Raw genomic sequence first — 16,342 nt, 5'->3', positions numbered from 1 at the left:
AAGCATGACATATGTTATCTTAGCAACTAAAGGCATTCTTACTCTTAATACTGATTTACTCTACATATGATAAAATAAGGAATACTAGCTATTCTATTTATCAACCTACTCTAGGGCTATCAAAAATTATAGTAAGCACATAATAATCTAATGAGCCTACTGTAAAAAATTCATGGCTAAAGCTATCACCAATTTGCCACAAAAATTCCTACAAATATTAAGCTAGATAATACTAAGCTTTCTAAAGTGAATTTATGAGTCTATCATTACCATAGCTAACTGTAAACTAACTACACCAACAGATAGATAACATTTTTGTGAACCTAACAAATTTTGTTTCACTATTTTTGGACATCTACAACATTTACTATCTTTTTCCAAAGATCAGCTAAAAACTAAATTGAATAAATCCTTTACTAATTCACTGGAAAAATGAAAAACCTAAATCTACTGCGTGGCCCAAAGCGCGAGTGGCTCAGCCCACTCTGACGCAATGCGTGCGCGCACATGACGCACGGCGTGGCCACGCGGGCGCTGCCCAGTCCGCGTGATGACATCCCGCGACGGGGAGGACCCGCGCACGTCAGGTCATCTTGCGAAAATGCCCTCGGCCTACCCGGTAATCACGCGAGCACTTCCGCTAGTCTACTATCTTACAACTACGCCCCTCCCCCTTTCCATCTTTACCACGGTGAAAGGTCCTAATATGGCTAGAGAGGGGGGGGTGAATAGCCTATTAAAAAATCTATAAATCAACTAGAGCAATTTGATTAGTATGACAAATAGCGTAATGCAAACTTGCTCTAGCTCTACAAGAGTTGCAAGCCACCTATCCAATAATTCTAGTTGCAATGATTACTTAGGCATACAAGCTTGCTAAGTAACTACTCACTAAGAGCTCTCAATCTTGCTACTCTAAAGAGCTCAACTAGATGAATGTAAATAAGTGAGTAGGGTGTATTATACCGCCGTGTAGGGGATGAACCAATCACAAGATGAATATATAGCCAATCACCGGGAGAATGCCAAAGATAAGAGACAATCGATTTTCTCCCGAGGTTTATGTGCTTGCTAACATGCTACGTCCCCGTTGTGTCGACCAACACTTGGTGGTTCGGCTGGCTAAGAGGTGTTTCACAAACCTCATCCACACAATAGGACACAACTGACCCACAAGTGAGGTAACTCAATGATACGAGCAATTTACTAGAGTTACCTTTCGGCACTCCGTCGGGGAAGGTACAACTCCCCTTACAATCATCAGAGATGGCCACGAATAATCACCAACTCGTGCCAATCCTCCACCGCTGCTCCAATCGTCTAGATGGTGGCAACCACTAAGAGAAATAAGCAAAATCCGCAGCGCAACACGAATGCCAAGTGCCTCTAGATGCAATCACTCAAGCAATGCACTTGGATTCTCTCCCAATCTCACAAAGATGATGAATCAATGATGGAGATGAGTGGGAGAGCTTTGGCTAAGCTTACAAGGTTGCTATGTCAATGAAAATGTGCAAGAGAATGAGCTTGAGTCAGCCATGGGGCTTAAATAGAAGTCCCCACAAAATAGAGCCGTTATACCCCTTCACTGGGCATAACGTGGGCTGACTGGACGCTCTGGTCAGACTGACCGGACGCTAGCCCTCAGCGTCTGGTCGCCCGATGGACTGCCACGCGTCACTAGCTTCAAACGTTGTTCGTCAGATTTCAACGGCTACAAAGCTGACTGGATGTTCCAGCAAAACTGACCGAACGCTGAAGCCCCAGCGTCCGGTCGTTTCCAGTAAGCTCCCCGAGGCATATTTCTTCGACCAGACGCGTCCGGTCCACCTTGACTAGACACAGACCAGTGTCCGGTGTAATACTCTAGGTACTGTGCCGACCCGTCAGTTCGACCGAACGCTGCCTTTCAGCGTCCGGTCAGTCCGAGCCTTAGCATCCGGTCGCTAGACCGACGCCAGGGCTTCACTGCTACGTCTGATCGGACATGCTGGTCCAGCAGTGACCAGCGTTCGGTCACTCTATAGATAGTGAGACTGACTCTTCTTCAACTCTATCTCTTTCACCCTTGCTCAAATGTGCCAACCACCAAGTGTATCACCTTGTGCATATGTATTAGCATATTTTTCACAAATATTTTCAAGGGTGTTAGAACTCCACTAGATCCTAAATGCATATGTAGGAATTAAAGCATCTAGTGGCACTTTGATAACCGCATTTCGATACGAGTTTCACTCATCTTAATAGTACGGATATCAATCCTAAATGTGATCACACTCACTAAGTGTCTTGATCACTAAACCAAAATAGCTCCTACATTTTATACCTTTGCCTTGAGCCTTTTGTTTTTCTCTTTCTTCTTTTCCTAAGTTTAAGCATTTGATCATCACCATGCCAGCACCATTGTCATGATCTTCGCCATTGCTTCATCACTTAGAGTAGTGCTACCTATCTCATAATCATCTTGATAAACTAGGTTAGCACTTAGTGTTTCATCAATTAACCAAAACCAAACTAGAGCTTTCAATCTCCCCCTTTTGGTAATTGATGACAACCCTTACACAAAGATATGAAATAAGATTCAGTTGAATTCATGTTGCTTGGCCCAAGCATATTTACCATGTGTAAAGGAATATGGACTAAGTTTCATGAACTCCAAATGGTAGTAATTGCTCCCCCTACATATGTGCTAAGAGTTTGGATTGTAGCTTGCGCATATGCTTAGATAGGAAATATATGAGTCAATTTCTACCAAATGATGCTAAGGTATAAGAGATGGACCTTTGAAGCGTGATACCAATCGGAGTGCACCAATATACCATCCTTAGCACCATTAGTAACTAGATATCCTCAAAAACTAGAATACCCCATGAGATCAATATTAAAAGCAAATGTCTAGTTTTAATAGAATGAACATAGGTCTAGTTACTTTGGCTACAAACCACTTGATAGCTAGATACCACTTGTAAATGTATGGGAATGAAATCATTAGATGACCTATGCATGCTAGATTTTCATTTCATCATTCAAATCTACAATTAGCATACACCACACAAGCATGGATCTCGAAATTTTTTTAAAACTTGTGCCATGCACGCAAACATATGAAATGCACATTCAAATTTACCATACAAGTTCATGAGCTTGCTCCCCCTATTTGTATGCTCAAAATTTTAATTGATCCTCTTCTTTTGTCATATGTTATCTCTCCCCTTTTGTTTCTGTGTTGTCTTTTCACTATCTTTGTACACTATTTCTCTCCATTTGTCATCAATGACCACAAAGGACTTAACGTATAGATAGGGTAGGATTATCAAAGTCAATAATTAGCACAAAAGGTGACCTCAAATTATAGATATGTTGGGGTGAAACCATGTGAAATGAGATCATTTTCTCAATTTGGTTCAATCTAGATTAATTGCAAAAGATATTTAACTCGGTTTGATCCAAGGACAAGCTTCTTCACACCTCTAAATAAGGGTTATCTTGTACCATGTTGAGTTAAACACTTATAGCTCATTTTCTAAATCAAACACTAGGTTTACAAGCCCACAAACATGTCATATGCTACCACTAGATCATTTCAAACATACAAGCAATAGTGGTACCATACAAGCATCAAATTCATTTGATTTTCATGAATGAGCCTATTCAAATGTGAAATATGTCTAGATGCACTAATCATGTCCTTAGCAAGGATGTATGCCATGCCAATTCAACTTTTACCTTGGATTGCTCGAAGGAGAGGTATGTCATATAAATTGGGGGTGCATCAACACATATTAGAGAAGTCAAGTATGTTCAATTCATTTCTTAGCTTGCAAAACCTCTTCTCATCAAGTGGCTTGGTGAAGATATCGGCAAGTTGATCTTCGGTGCCCACACTCTTAATGCAAATGTCCCCTTTTTATTGGTGATCTCTTATGAAATGATAGGCGGACATCAATATGCTTTGTTCTTGAGTGTTGAACCGGGTTGTTGGTGAGCTTTACGGCACTTTCATTGTCACATAGCAATGGCACTTGCTTGAATTTGATCCTAAAGTCACTCAAGGTAGCCTTCATCCAAAGTAATTGAGCACAACAACTACCAGCCGAAATGTACTCCGCTTCAGGTGGTTGAAAGTGCTACACTATTTTGCTTCTTTGATGACCAAGACATAAGTGATCTTCCAATAGTTGACATGTGTCCGATGTGCTCTTTCTCTCAACTTTGCATCCCGCATAATCGGAGTCCTAAATATCCAATCAACTCAAATCTTGCTCCTTTGGGATACCATAATCTAACATGTTGTGTATGCTTCAAGTATCTCAATATTCTCTTAGTTGCCTTCAAATGACTTTCTCTTGGTGAGGCTTGAAATCTAGCACACATGCACACACTAAACATCACATCCGGTCTTGATGCGGTCACATAGAGTAGGCTTCCAATCATAGACCGATACATCTTTTGATCCACCATGTTACCACTAGCATCACTATTCAAGCTTCCACTTGTCCCCATTGGTGTACTAATAGCTTTAGCATCATCCATTCAAAACTTTTTGAGCATGTCCTTGATATACTTGCCTTGACTCACAAATGTGCCATTTTTCATTTGCTTGATTTGAAGACCAAGGAAGTAACTAAGCTCTCCAATCATAGGACATCTCAAACTCACTTGCCATCATCTTGCCAAACTCCTCACAAAATTCTTGATTTGTTGATCCAAAGATGATATCATCAACATAGATTTGCATTACAAACAAGTCATTTCCAAGCTTCTTGGTGAAGAGAGTGGTGTCAACCTTTCCCATCTTGAATCCCTTAGAGAGTAGGAAATTCCCTCAATCTCTCATACCATGCTCTAGGTGCTTGCTTTAATCCATACAAAGCCTTTCTCAACTTATAAACATGGTTGGGTTTCTTTTCATCTTCAAAACCAGGAGGTTGCTCAATATACACAAGCTCATTGATGTACCCATTGAGAAATGCACTCTTCACATCCATTTGGTACAACTTGATATTGTGGGCACAAGCATAGGCTAACAAGATCTTAATTGCTTCCAATCTTGCAACCGGAGCATATGTTTCTCCAAAGTCAAGACCTTCAACTTGTGTGTAACCTTGAGCCACTAATCTTGCTTTGTTCCTTATTACTATCCCATCTTGATCTTGCTTGTTCCAAAAGACCCACTTGGTTCCTAATCACATTATGATCCTTAGGCCTTTCTACTAACTCCCATACTTGATTTCTTGTGAAGTTGTTTAGCTCTTCATGCATGGCATAGACCCAATCAACATCATTCAAAGCTTCATCTATCTTTTTAGGTTCAATGGATGACACAAATGAGAAGTGCTCACAAAATGAAGCCAATCTTGATCTAGTTTGCACTCCTCTTGAAATATCAACAATGATAGTGTCCAATGGATGATCTCTTACAATATTGGTTGGTTGAAGCACTTGCACTTGATTGCTAGCATTTGATTGATCACTTGGTTGAGATGATGAACTAGCCATTTGTTGATCTTGCACATTGTCATCACTAGTACTTCGCTTGGATTTGATCATAAGAACCACTAGCTTGCACATTTGAGTTGAAGAGTACTTGATTCTTGTCATCTTCAATATCAATTACCTCTCTAGGCCTTAACTCACCAATATCCATGTTTCTCATTGCCTTGATCAATTGAGTGCCTTTTACATCATCTAGGTTCTCATCTTCCTCTTGGGAACCATTTGTTTCATCAAACTCCACATCATGAACCTCCTCAAGAGTACCACTAGCCAAATTCCAAACTCTATAAGCCTTGCTAGTAGTGGAGTAACCAAGCAAGAAACCTTCATCACATTTTTTTCAAACTTGCTCAATCTAGTGCCTTTCTTTAATATGTAGCATTTGCATCCAAAGACCCGAAAGTATGCAATGTTGGGCTTTCTTCCATTCAATAGCTCATAAGGTGTCCTTCTCCATCATGGGGTGACTAATAGAGTCGGTTGCTATAATAGCAAGCCGTGTTGATTGCTTCGGACCCAAAACGAATGACTTACGTTGTACTCACTCAACATTGATCTTGCCATATTAATTAAGGTTCTATTCTTCCTTTCAACTAGCCCATTTGATTGAGGAGTATACTTGGCCGAGAATTGATGTCTAATTCCAAATTCATCACATAACTCATCAATTCTAGTATTCTTGAACTCACTTCTATTGTCACTTCTAACTTTCTTGATGGTTGTTTCAAACTCATTGTGAATGCCCTTGACAAAAGATTTGAATGTTGCAAACACATCACTCTTGTCAACAAGAAAGAACACCCATGTATATCTAGTGAAATCATCCACAATCACAAATCCATATTTGTTTCCACCGATGCTAGTGTATGTGGTTGGTCCAAACAAGTCCATGTGCATCAACTCAAATGCCTTAGATGTGCTCATCATGCTCTTCTTAGGATGTGTGTTACCAACTTGCTTTCTGGCTTGACATGCACTACATAGCTTATCTTTCTCAAAGGTGACATCTTTCAAGCCTCTAACTAAGTCATGCTTAATCAACTTAGTTCAATTGTTTCATTCCAACATGACCAAGCCTTCTATGCCATAACCAACCCATGCTAGACTTAGTGATCAAACATGTTGACAATTGAGCTTCTCTAGCATTAAAATCAACTAAGTATAGATTCTCATATCTAAATCCTTTGAATATCAAGTTAGAGCCATCTACACTTATGATCTCTACATCATCCACACCAAATATGCACTTGAAACCAAGATCACACAATTGAGCTACCGACAATAGGTTGAAGTTCAAGCTCTCTACTAGTAGCACATTGGAAATGCTCAAATCATTGGATATTGCAATCTTACCAAGCCCTTTGACCTTGCCTTTGCCATTGTCACCGAATGTGATACTATCAATCCCATTGCTCTTGTTTTCATTGATTGAATTGAACATTCTTGAATCACCGGTCATGTGTTGTGTGCATCCACTATCAAGCACCCAATGTCTTCCTCTGGCTTTATAATTTACCTACAAAAGAAGATCAATTCTTTTTAGGTACCCAAACTTGCTTGGGTCCTTGTAGGTTAGTCACCAAGGTCTTTGGTACCCAAATGGCCTTCTTCTTTGGGCCCACAATTGGTGTACCAATGAACTTAGCCTTCACACCATTGGCACCCTTATAAAGCATGTAACAAGAATCAAATTTGATTGATGATACATTAGGTAGCTTGTTCTTGTTAGTCTTGCAATTTTGCTCTATATGCCCAACTTGCTTGCATCTATTGCAAAACCGACCATTGCCCTTCACAAAGCTAGCTTTGGGAGTGACAAAGGACGCCTTGCCTTTCTTGGAGGTATAGCCTAATCCCTCTTTGTTGAGAGAAAACCTTTGGCTACCCAAGCACTTTAGCAAGTGGGCTTCTCCACCATAGGCATTGCCTAAGGCACGAGTAAGCTCATTCACCTCCTTCTTGAGGTTCTTCATTTTCCACCCTTAGTGATGCATCATTTATAGGTGGAGTGGAAATGGTAGTGCTACAAGAAGTGTTAGTAGGAGCAACAATAATGGGTTCATGAAGAGATTCATTAATAAGATCACATGTTAGTCCCACATCACATGTTACTATCACTTGCTCCTTCTTGGCTTCCTCCTTCTTGACTTGCTCAATGAGAGAGGAGTGAGCCTTTTCAAGCTTAGAGTGAGTTTTGCCAAGCTTCTCATGGGCTTCCATTAGCCTCTCATGAGTGGCATTGAGCTCATCAAAGGATTGCTCAAGAGATTTTAGTTTCTTGCGCAATTCTTTGCACTCCTTTCTCTTCATCTCATTGCAAGCATGCACTTGCTCACACATGTACAAGAGCTCCTCCTTGGTGTACTCCTCCTCCTCATCATCATCATCCCTACAAGAATTACTTTCACATTCATCATCACTCTCATCATATTTTACCTTGGTAGGCTTTGCCATGAGGCATGTCGATGGAGTGTCGAAGATGGATAGCTTCTTGTTGATGGCGATGCTTGCTAATGCTCTCTTGAGATGTTTCTTGTCATCATCACTAGAGCTATCATCATTCGAAGAGCCATCACTATCCCATGTGACCATATAGCCTCCACCTTTCTTCTTCTTTTAGGAAGGTCATCTTCTTTTCCTTCTTCTCCTTCTTTTCTTTCTTATCCTTGTTGTGCTTCTTCTTCTCATCTTCATCATTATCACTATTGTAGGGATAATTTGCTACAACATGATCGGGGCTCTTGCAATTAGTAGCATCTTCTCACATATTCTTTGCTCTTGGTGTGATCTCTTCTCTTTCTTGCACCGTATCCCTTCTTCTTCATGAACTTGCCCATCTTGCGCACAAAGAGAGCCATAGCTTCATCATCAATATCACTAAGATCCTCATCATCACTTGATTCTTTCTTAGACTTTGCCCTTGTTCTTGTATGATGATGAGCTAGCCTTGAATGCTACACTCTTCTTCTTCTTGTCTTCATCTTCCTTCTTGTCCTCCTTGTCATCCCCCTCCCTTTCCACATGGTATGTTTCTTGTGTCATGACTTCACCTAGTACTTGGTTGGGGGTGATCTCCTTCAATCCTCCTCTTATAATTAGCAATCTCAACATTTCAAACCTTGGAGGTAGGCTCATCAAGAATCGATAAGAGACATCATCATTCTTGATCTTTTCTCCCAAGGCCTTCAAGTCATTGATAATGACTTGCAAGCGATAGAATATCTCCGGAATGCTCTCATCATCTTTCATCTTGAAGCTTATCAACTTGTCCTTGAGAATATATAACTTGGCACACTTCACCTCCAGTGTGCCCTCATAGGTTTCCTCCTAATCTTGTCCACACCTCATTTGCTCTTTCACAATCTTTGATTTGCTCAAACACCTTGGAATCAATGGCATTGTATATGGTGTTGAGAGCCATTGTGTTGCATTGCTTGTTGGTCCTATCTTGGTTGGTAGCATTGTCTGGATCAAGTGATAGCATAATCATTTTCCATCACTTCCCACACTTGATCATTGATTGAACCAAGATACATCTTCACTTTTCTCTTCTAATAATCATAGCTTGTGCCATCAAAGAATGATGGTTTGCCCCCCACATGGTTGAACACAACGAGCCATAATTTGACACCGAGGTTGTTAAGCCTTTACACAAATGGTGACCACAGGCTCCGATACCACTTGAAAGGTCCTAATATGGCTAGAGGGGGGGGTGAATAGCCTATTAAAAAATCTACAAATCAACTAGAGCAATTTGATTAGTATGACAAATAGCGTAATGCAAACTTGCTCTAGCTCTACAAGGGTTGCAAGCCACCTATCCAACAATTCTAGTTGCAGTGATTACTTAGGCACACAAGCTTGCTAAGTAACTACTCACTAAGAGCTCTAATCTTGCTACTCTAAAGAGCTCAACTAGATGAATGTAAATAAGTGAGTAGGGTGATTATACCGCCGTGTAGGGGATGAACCAATCACAAGATGAATATATAGCCAATCACCAGGAGAATGCCAAAGACAAGAGACAATCGATTTTCTCCCGAGGTTCACGTGCTTGCCAACACGCTATGTCCCCATTGTGTCGACCAACACTTAGTTGGTTCGGATGGCTAAGAGGTGTTTCACAAACCTCGTCCACACGATAGGACACCGTAAGAACTGACCCACAAGTGAGGTAACTCAATGACACGAGCAATTTACTAGAGTTACCTTTGGCACTCAGCCTGGGGAAGGTACAACTCCCCTTACAATCACCAGAGATGGCCACGAACAATCACCGACTCATGCCAATCCTCCACCGCTGCTCCAACTGTCTAGGTGGTGGCAACCACCAAGAGAAACAAGTGAAATCCGCAGCGCAACACGAATGCCAAGTGCCTCTAGATGCAATCACTCAAGCAATGCACTTGGATTCTCTCCCAATCTCACAAAGATGATAAATCAATGATAGAGATGAGTGGGGGGGCTTTGGCTAAGCTCACAAGGTTGCTATGTCAATAAAAATGTGCAAGAGAATGAGCTTGAGCCGGCCATGGGGCTTAAATAGAAGTTCTCACGAAATAGAGCCATTATACCCCTTCAGTGGGCATAACGCAGGCTGACTAGACGCTCCGGTCAGACTAACCGGACGTTGGCCCTTAGCGTCCGGTTGCCCGATGGACGCCATGCGTCACTAGCTTCAAACGCTAATCGTTAGATTTCAACGGCTACGAAGCTGACCGGACGCTCCGGCAAAACTGACCGGACGCTGAAGCCCTAGTGTCCGATCGTTTCCAGTAAGCTCCCCGAGGCATATTTCTTTGACCGAACGCGTCCGGTCCACCTTGATCGGACACATACCAGCGTCATGGTGTAATACTCTAGGTACTGTGCCGACCCATCAGTTCGATCAGGACGCTGCCTTTTAGCGTCTAGGTCAGTCCTGAGCCTTAGCGTTCAGGTCGCCTAGACCGACGCTAGGGCTTCACTGCTATGTCTGACCGAACACGCTGGTCCAACAGTGACCAGCGTCCGGTCACTCTATAGACAGTGAGACTGACTCTTCTTCAACTCTATCTCTTTCACCCTTGCTCAAATGTGCCAACCACCAAGTGTATCACCTTGTGCACATGTGTTAGCATATTTTTCATAAATATTTTCAAGGGTGTTAGAACTCCACTAGATCCTAAATGCATATGCAGGAATTAAAGCATCTAGTGGCACTTTGATAACCGCATTTCGATACGAGTTTCACTCCTCTTAATAGTACGGCTATCAATCCTAAATGTGATCACACTCACTAAGTGTCTTGATCACTAAAATAAAATGGCTCCTACATTTTATACCTTTGTGTTGAGCCTTTTGTTTTTCTCTTTCTTCTTTTCCAAGTTTAAGTATTTGATCATCACCATGCCAGCACCCTTGTCATGATCTTCGCCATTGCTTCATCACTTGGAGTAGTGCTACCTATCTCATAATCATCTTGATAAACTAGGTTAGCACTTAGGGTTTCATTAATTAACCAAAACCAAACTAGAGCTTTCACATGGCCATACCCTCGCCCCCTCCCGTGCTCACGCACTGGCACGGCGGCGCTGGCACCGAGCAATTATGCCGGCTAGACCAGTCCCTCCCCGCCCCCAAATGCGAGTCGATATCTACCTAGGCGCAAGCGCGAGATGCTGGGCAAAGAAAGCGCGAGCTAGGATGCCGCAGTATGGCTGGACCACAGTGGCAGAGTTCCTACAACAAGGCGGTGGTGTTTCGGTGAGTTAGAATAGCGTCGGAGTAAATAGGGTAGCGAGTGAGCTCTAGGCACTCGCCACGGACCCAGTGAAAGGTCCTTGTGTGGTTTTGGTAATTGAGTAACAACCTAGGTGGACTAATTGTGTTTATGTGAGATACACAGGTGATTAGTCCTCAGGTACATGTGTGTGAGCAAGACATGCCATAAAGGTGAAAATGGCTTGGAGATGTTGCAAAGCTCATACATGTGATGATGAAGGAGCTCATTGCAAATGAGACATACATTGAGTCATGTGATCAAGGTAGAGAAGATCAAGACAAGACTTGGCTTGATGGACTGGTTGCAAGCGTGAAGGGCAAGTTGGAGGCTTTGGAGCGATGGACCATGTGGCGGTGAAGCTTAAGCAAGTGTAGTCAAGATCGATGAACCAATATGATCATGTGATGATATGAAGTGGATCATATCATTGTTGATCATGTTGGTGCATGTGTTGCATCAACATTGGACGAGATGGAATGGAATGCGCAAGGCAAAGGTATAACCTAGGGCATTTCATTTCATCGGCCATAGGTGTGTAGAGAAGTTTATGACCGGTTTTAGGATAGATGGCCATACTATCAAGAGGGGCAAACTTGTTTGCATATTGGTCATCTAGTGCCACTCGAGTGATCGAACTTTGCATCGTTGCTAGGATTGAGTGGCGTGGCAAGTTGAGTGGCTAACTCTTTGGAAAATGATTGTGAAAATGCTAACACACATATATATGGTGGTGTGCACTTGGTGGTGTTGGCACATTTACAAAGGAGATGAAGTTGGAGTTGATGTGGATCAACTCGGCGATGGAACGGAGGCGAGAAAGGTTCAAAACTCCACCAGCAGAGTGTCCACCCGTAGAGTGCGGATAGTCCGATGGTGCCATCGGTGCCCTATACAGAGAAGACAGGGTCTCACTAAGTGGACCAGACGCTGGTCATGTGGTGACCAGACGCTGGGGTCCTATGTTCGGTCAGTGGCGGTCGAGAGCGTGCGGCGACGGTCTTCGATCGGACGCTGGTGCTGGAAGTGATCGGACGCTAGCAAGGTGCATCCGGTTAGGCTGGTGTACGGTGACATAGGTGATGCAGAAAACTTGGAAAAGGACCGAACGCTGGTGCTGCGTCCGATCATGACCGACCGGACGTGTCCGGTCGCGACTGGTACCTTACTGGAAACGACCGGACGCTGGGGTTGCTGCATCCGGTCAGTTTGAGCAACTACGTCCGATCATCACTTGACCATTGAGATCAAGTGACTGAGGTTGAATGGAGGCGACATGTGGCGAGCATCCATTGACCGGACGCTGAGGTTCTGCGTCCGATCGATACGACCGAAGCGTCCGGTCGTCTCGAAATTTGCCTAGTGAAGGGGTAACGGCTAGTTTAGCCCATGGGGCTATAAATAGAAGGGTGTCTCGGCCATGGCTGGTGCTAACCACCTTGGGGGACTTTGTGTCCATGCTTGAGAGTGCTTAGGGGCCCTCCATCTCACATATGCTTGATAGTAATCATCCAATTGTGTGACAGAGCAATTCTAGTGCGATTGCATCGTGAGGTTACATCGAGTGGCACTAGGTGATCGAGTTGCAAGTCGGTGGTGCTTGTTACTCTTGGAGGTTGCCACCTCCTAGATGGGTTGGTGGTGGTCTTCGTTGAAGCCCGCAAGAAACTTGTGTGGTGCTCCAGAGAAGAGCTTTATGAGGGGCATTGTGCTCGCCCCACGGGAGCCACAAAGAGCAACTCTAGTTGAGCATGTCATTGAGCTACCCTCACTTTTGGGGTAGGTTCTTGCGGTGCCTGACGTGCGGGCTCGGCGGGTGATGCCAATTAGCCGCCGAACCACCAAGTGAGTGGTCAACACAACGAGGACGTAGCGTGTTGGTAAGCACGTGAACCTTGGGAGAAAATCACCGTGTCAACCCTATTCTTCCCATTGGTTTGCAATCCCTTTACACAAGCTTGAGATTACTTTTATATACATTGTGCTTGTGTAGTTGCTCTTGTAATTAGTTAGCGTGTGTAGCTCACTAGTTACCTTCTTGCTTGTGTAGCATAGAAGTAGCTCCTTTGTGTGGTTAATTTGGTCTATGTAACCTTGTTAGTCACATTGCTTAGTTTGTGTAGCTAAGTATTTGCGCTCTCTAATTTGGCATTGGTTGCCTTGTTATTGAGCATTGCTAGTGAGCTTAGTTGGCTTTGTGCTTCTGCTTACTAGCATATGTAGAAGCTCCCTCATTGCTTGAAGTACTAGTGGCATAGGTTTGGTTGACCTTGCTCCTAGAATTGGTTAGGTGAGCTCTAGTTAGCCCAGCACCTTTGTTGCCTGATTAGGATCTTTGCAAGGTGCTAGAGAACATAGATAGAGGGGTGTAGTCTTGGTTAGACTGATAGTTTAATACCGCACTTGTTTTGGTTAGCCGATGTGATTAAGTTTTAGAAACAACTATTCACCCTCCTCTAGTCACCATCTCGACCCTACACCTAGTCAAGGTGGTAGTTCGATCGGAGGCGGCCCGAGCCAAGCTGGCCGCGTGCGCAGGGACGGTGCGGTGGCAAGGCTGTGTCAGAGGTGGCTAGGCGGTGGTAGCAACTTGGCAAGGGTGCGCAGGGTGATGAGTAGGTGGAGGCGAAGCTGGCGGTGCAACGAATTGAACGCGAGCAACTCTAGAGAGGGGGCTTGCCGTCGACGCATACCGACATGGTCTTATTGACTCGGCAGGAAGGAAGCTCTAAATTGGAGCATGGCATGACAAGGCTCACTACAAGCTAGGGTCGGGTGGTTGGCTGACTACACAATGGAGCCACGAGCAAAGTTAATTGGACTGAGGTGCCTCCATTGACCCAAATTGAAAGCGCGAGTCCGGCGACCATGGTGACAGAGGAACAGGGGACGGGAGGCATGGCTTGGCCCGTCGCTACCGTGGTAGGACGTGACTGTCAACTCGGTGCACAATCATGTATGGGCTATAGGGCGATGGGGAAATAGCCAAACACGCTCAGAATCGGTTGGCCGCATTGCAATAACTCGCAAGTCGACGGTGGTGGCTCGGCCCTTTGCGCCGTAGTGGCATGGCGCCGGTCCGAGAGAGGCAGCAGCGCAACGTCGCATCGAGCATGATGTGATGGCAAAGGCAGGCGGACAAGCCCACATGCGTGTAGCTGTGAAGGGTCAGTAGCAGCAGTAGCCACGCGGCAGCGGCGGTCGGAGCGCAGCGTGATCAGGGATGTAGCACGAAGCGATGGTGAGCATCAGCGGCTTCACACAACAGTAGCCTGGACTGACCAAGCAACAGGCCAGCCGAGGACAGCCACACATGCATGGTCCCACACAGGCGAGCATGAGGTGGCAGAGCGGCTAGGCAGACGCGACGGCGGTGGCAGAGCGGCCAGGCGGACACGATGGCGGTGGCAGAGCGATCAGGCTCACCGGGCATGGTGTGCGTGTGCGCGCGTGCGTGGAGTGCCAGGGTTCGGCAACGGCGGTGCGGCCTGCGTGGCAGTGCACTTGTGCACACCTAGGCATGCCAATGTAGCGGCGCTAAACCGACCAGAGGCATGTTGACCGTGTCCAAACACTGAAGCCGGCCGGGAACGTGCCTTGCACGATTTTGAAAGCGCCCCAAACATCCAACTCAGCGATCCTGTTGCTAAACCACCTATTTAACACTCGAGATGGTATGTCAAGCTACTAGAACAAGCCCTAAGATCATACCACTACTTTACCCGATCCTCCTACAAAAATTGCTGAACTTGGCTTCGTCAAACCATTTTCTAACTTAATAAATATGACTACGTCCTGATCGGTTTCACGTCGAATGCGATTTCTAAGCTATTCGATACGCTAGCTAGTGAATTCCATTCTCGACCGCAAGTATTTCATCGTTACCTACAAAGCTTAAACTTCAAACTTTATTAAAGTTTCGTATATGCGTTCTATAGCATTCCCGTTCAATAAAAATTCATTTAGAACCCTAAGTGATGTAACGCGACATGAAATATAACATTCGTTTCGTGTTTTTGATGAACGTTTCAAGTTACGTACATTGCTTTTCAACCTATATTACACACATTTACACACAAGTATGATGCTCATATAGTGTTTTAGCAAAAGATTGTACAGTGTAACACCGAGGGTGTTACATAAAGGGCATGTTCGGCTGGTATTAAAGCCGGCTAATAAGCCGACTAAAGCTGTTTTGTTGTGAGAGAAAAATACTATAGATTCTAGCTGATAAGCCGGCTGATAAGTTCAAGCGAATAGGCCCTTGATATCGGTGCTCCTTGGCCATAATCCCATCACAGAGAGAGAGTCGAGATCCCCACCGAACATTCAAAATAAATTTGATATCGGTGCTCCTTGGTTGTTATCGTTAACACTGTTTTTCATTCCCTTGCTTTTACAGTGCGCAACCAAACAACACGTCATTTGTAGAACTGCCACGGTTCGGATGAAGCTGTTAGGATTGATCTCATCCAACTTGATCCAATGATCGAGTCGGACCCCTTGACCGCGTTCTAATCAGGGGCGCTCAACTGAGTCCTGGTCGGCAGGCCCCTGTCACACAGTGCTATAAAAGAGAAAGGTGGAAAATGAGGTTGGCCGATGCCACTAACCCACTGACAAACCTTATAAGGCCACATCCGATCATGGGCGCACTGTAGTGGCGGGAAGCACCGCCGGCCGTGCCGCCGTCCTTTGGATTCCACCGCTCCACATTGCGTCGCCACTACCATTGTGACTTCTTCCTCCTCTACCCCCTCTGCCAAGCCAAAGGTATGGGCCTCTCTCTCTCTAGGTTTCACATCGATGAACTATGTGTTGTTTATGCCAAATTAGTGAAGTCAACCCCTCTAGATCTACTCCTAGTTGATCCTAAATTCTCTAACAATGGTATCAGAGCTGTACAAGGGTGTAGATTAGAGTTTGAGGTAGTAACTCGAGAAGAATTTAGAAGGAGATGAATTGAATTGAAGGAATCACCCTAACCCTAACCCTAAATAGCATGGACGGAGATGGAGAGGGACTCACCCGGGCTCCTCCACCGTCGTCCCTACCGCCGTTGCACAGGAAGAAGGACCGTCGTCG

Source organism: Miscanthus floridulus, chromosome 2 (genome assembly GCF_019320115.1).
Source record: "Miscanthus floridulus cultivar M001 chromosome 2, ASM1932011v1, whole genome shotgun sequence".
Lineage (NCBI taxonomy): Eukaryota > Viridiplantae > Streptophyta > Magnoliopsida > Poales > Poaceae > Miscanthus > Miscanthus floridulus.
Note: the sequence above shows the minus strand (reverse complement) of the source record.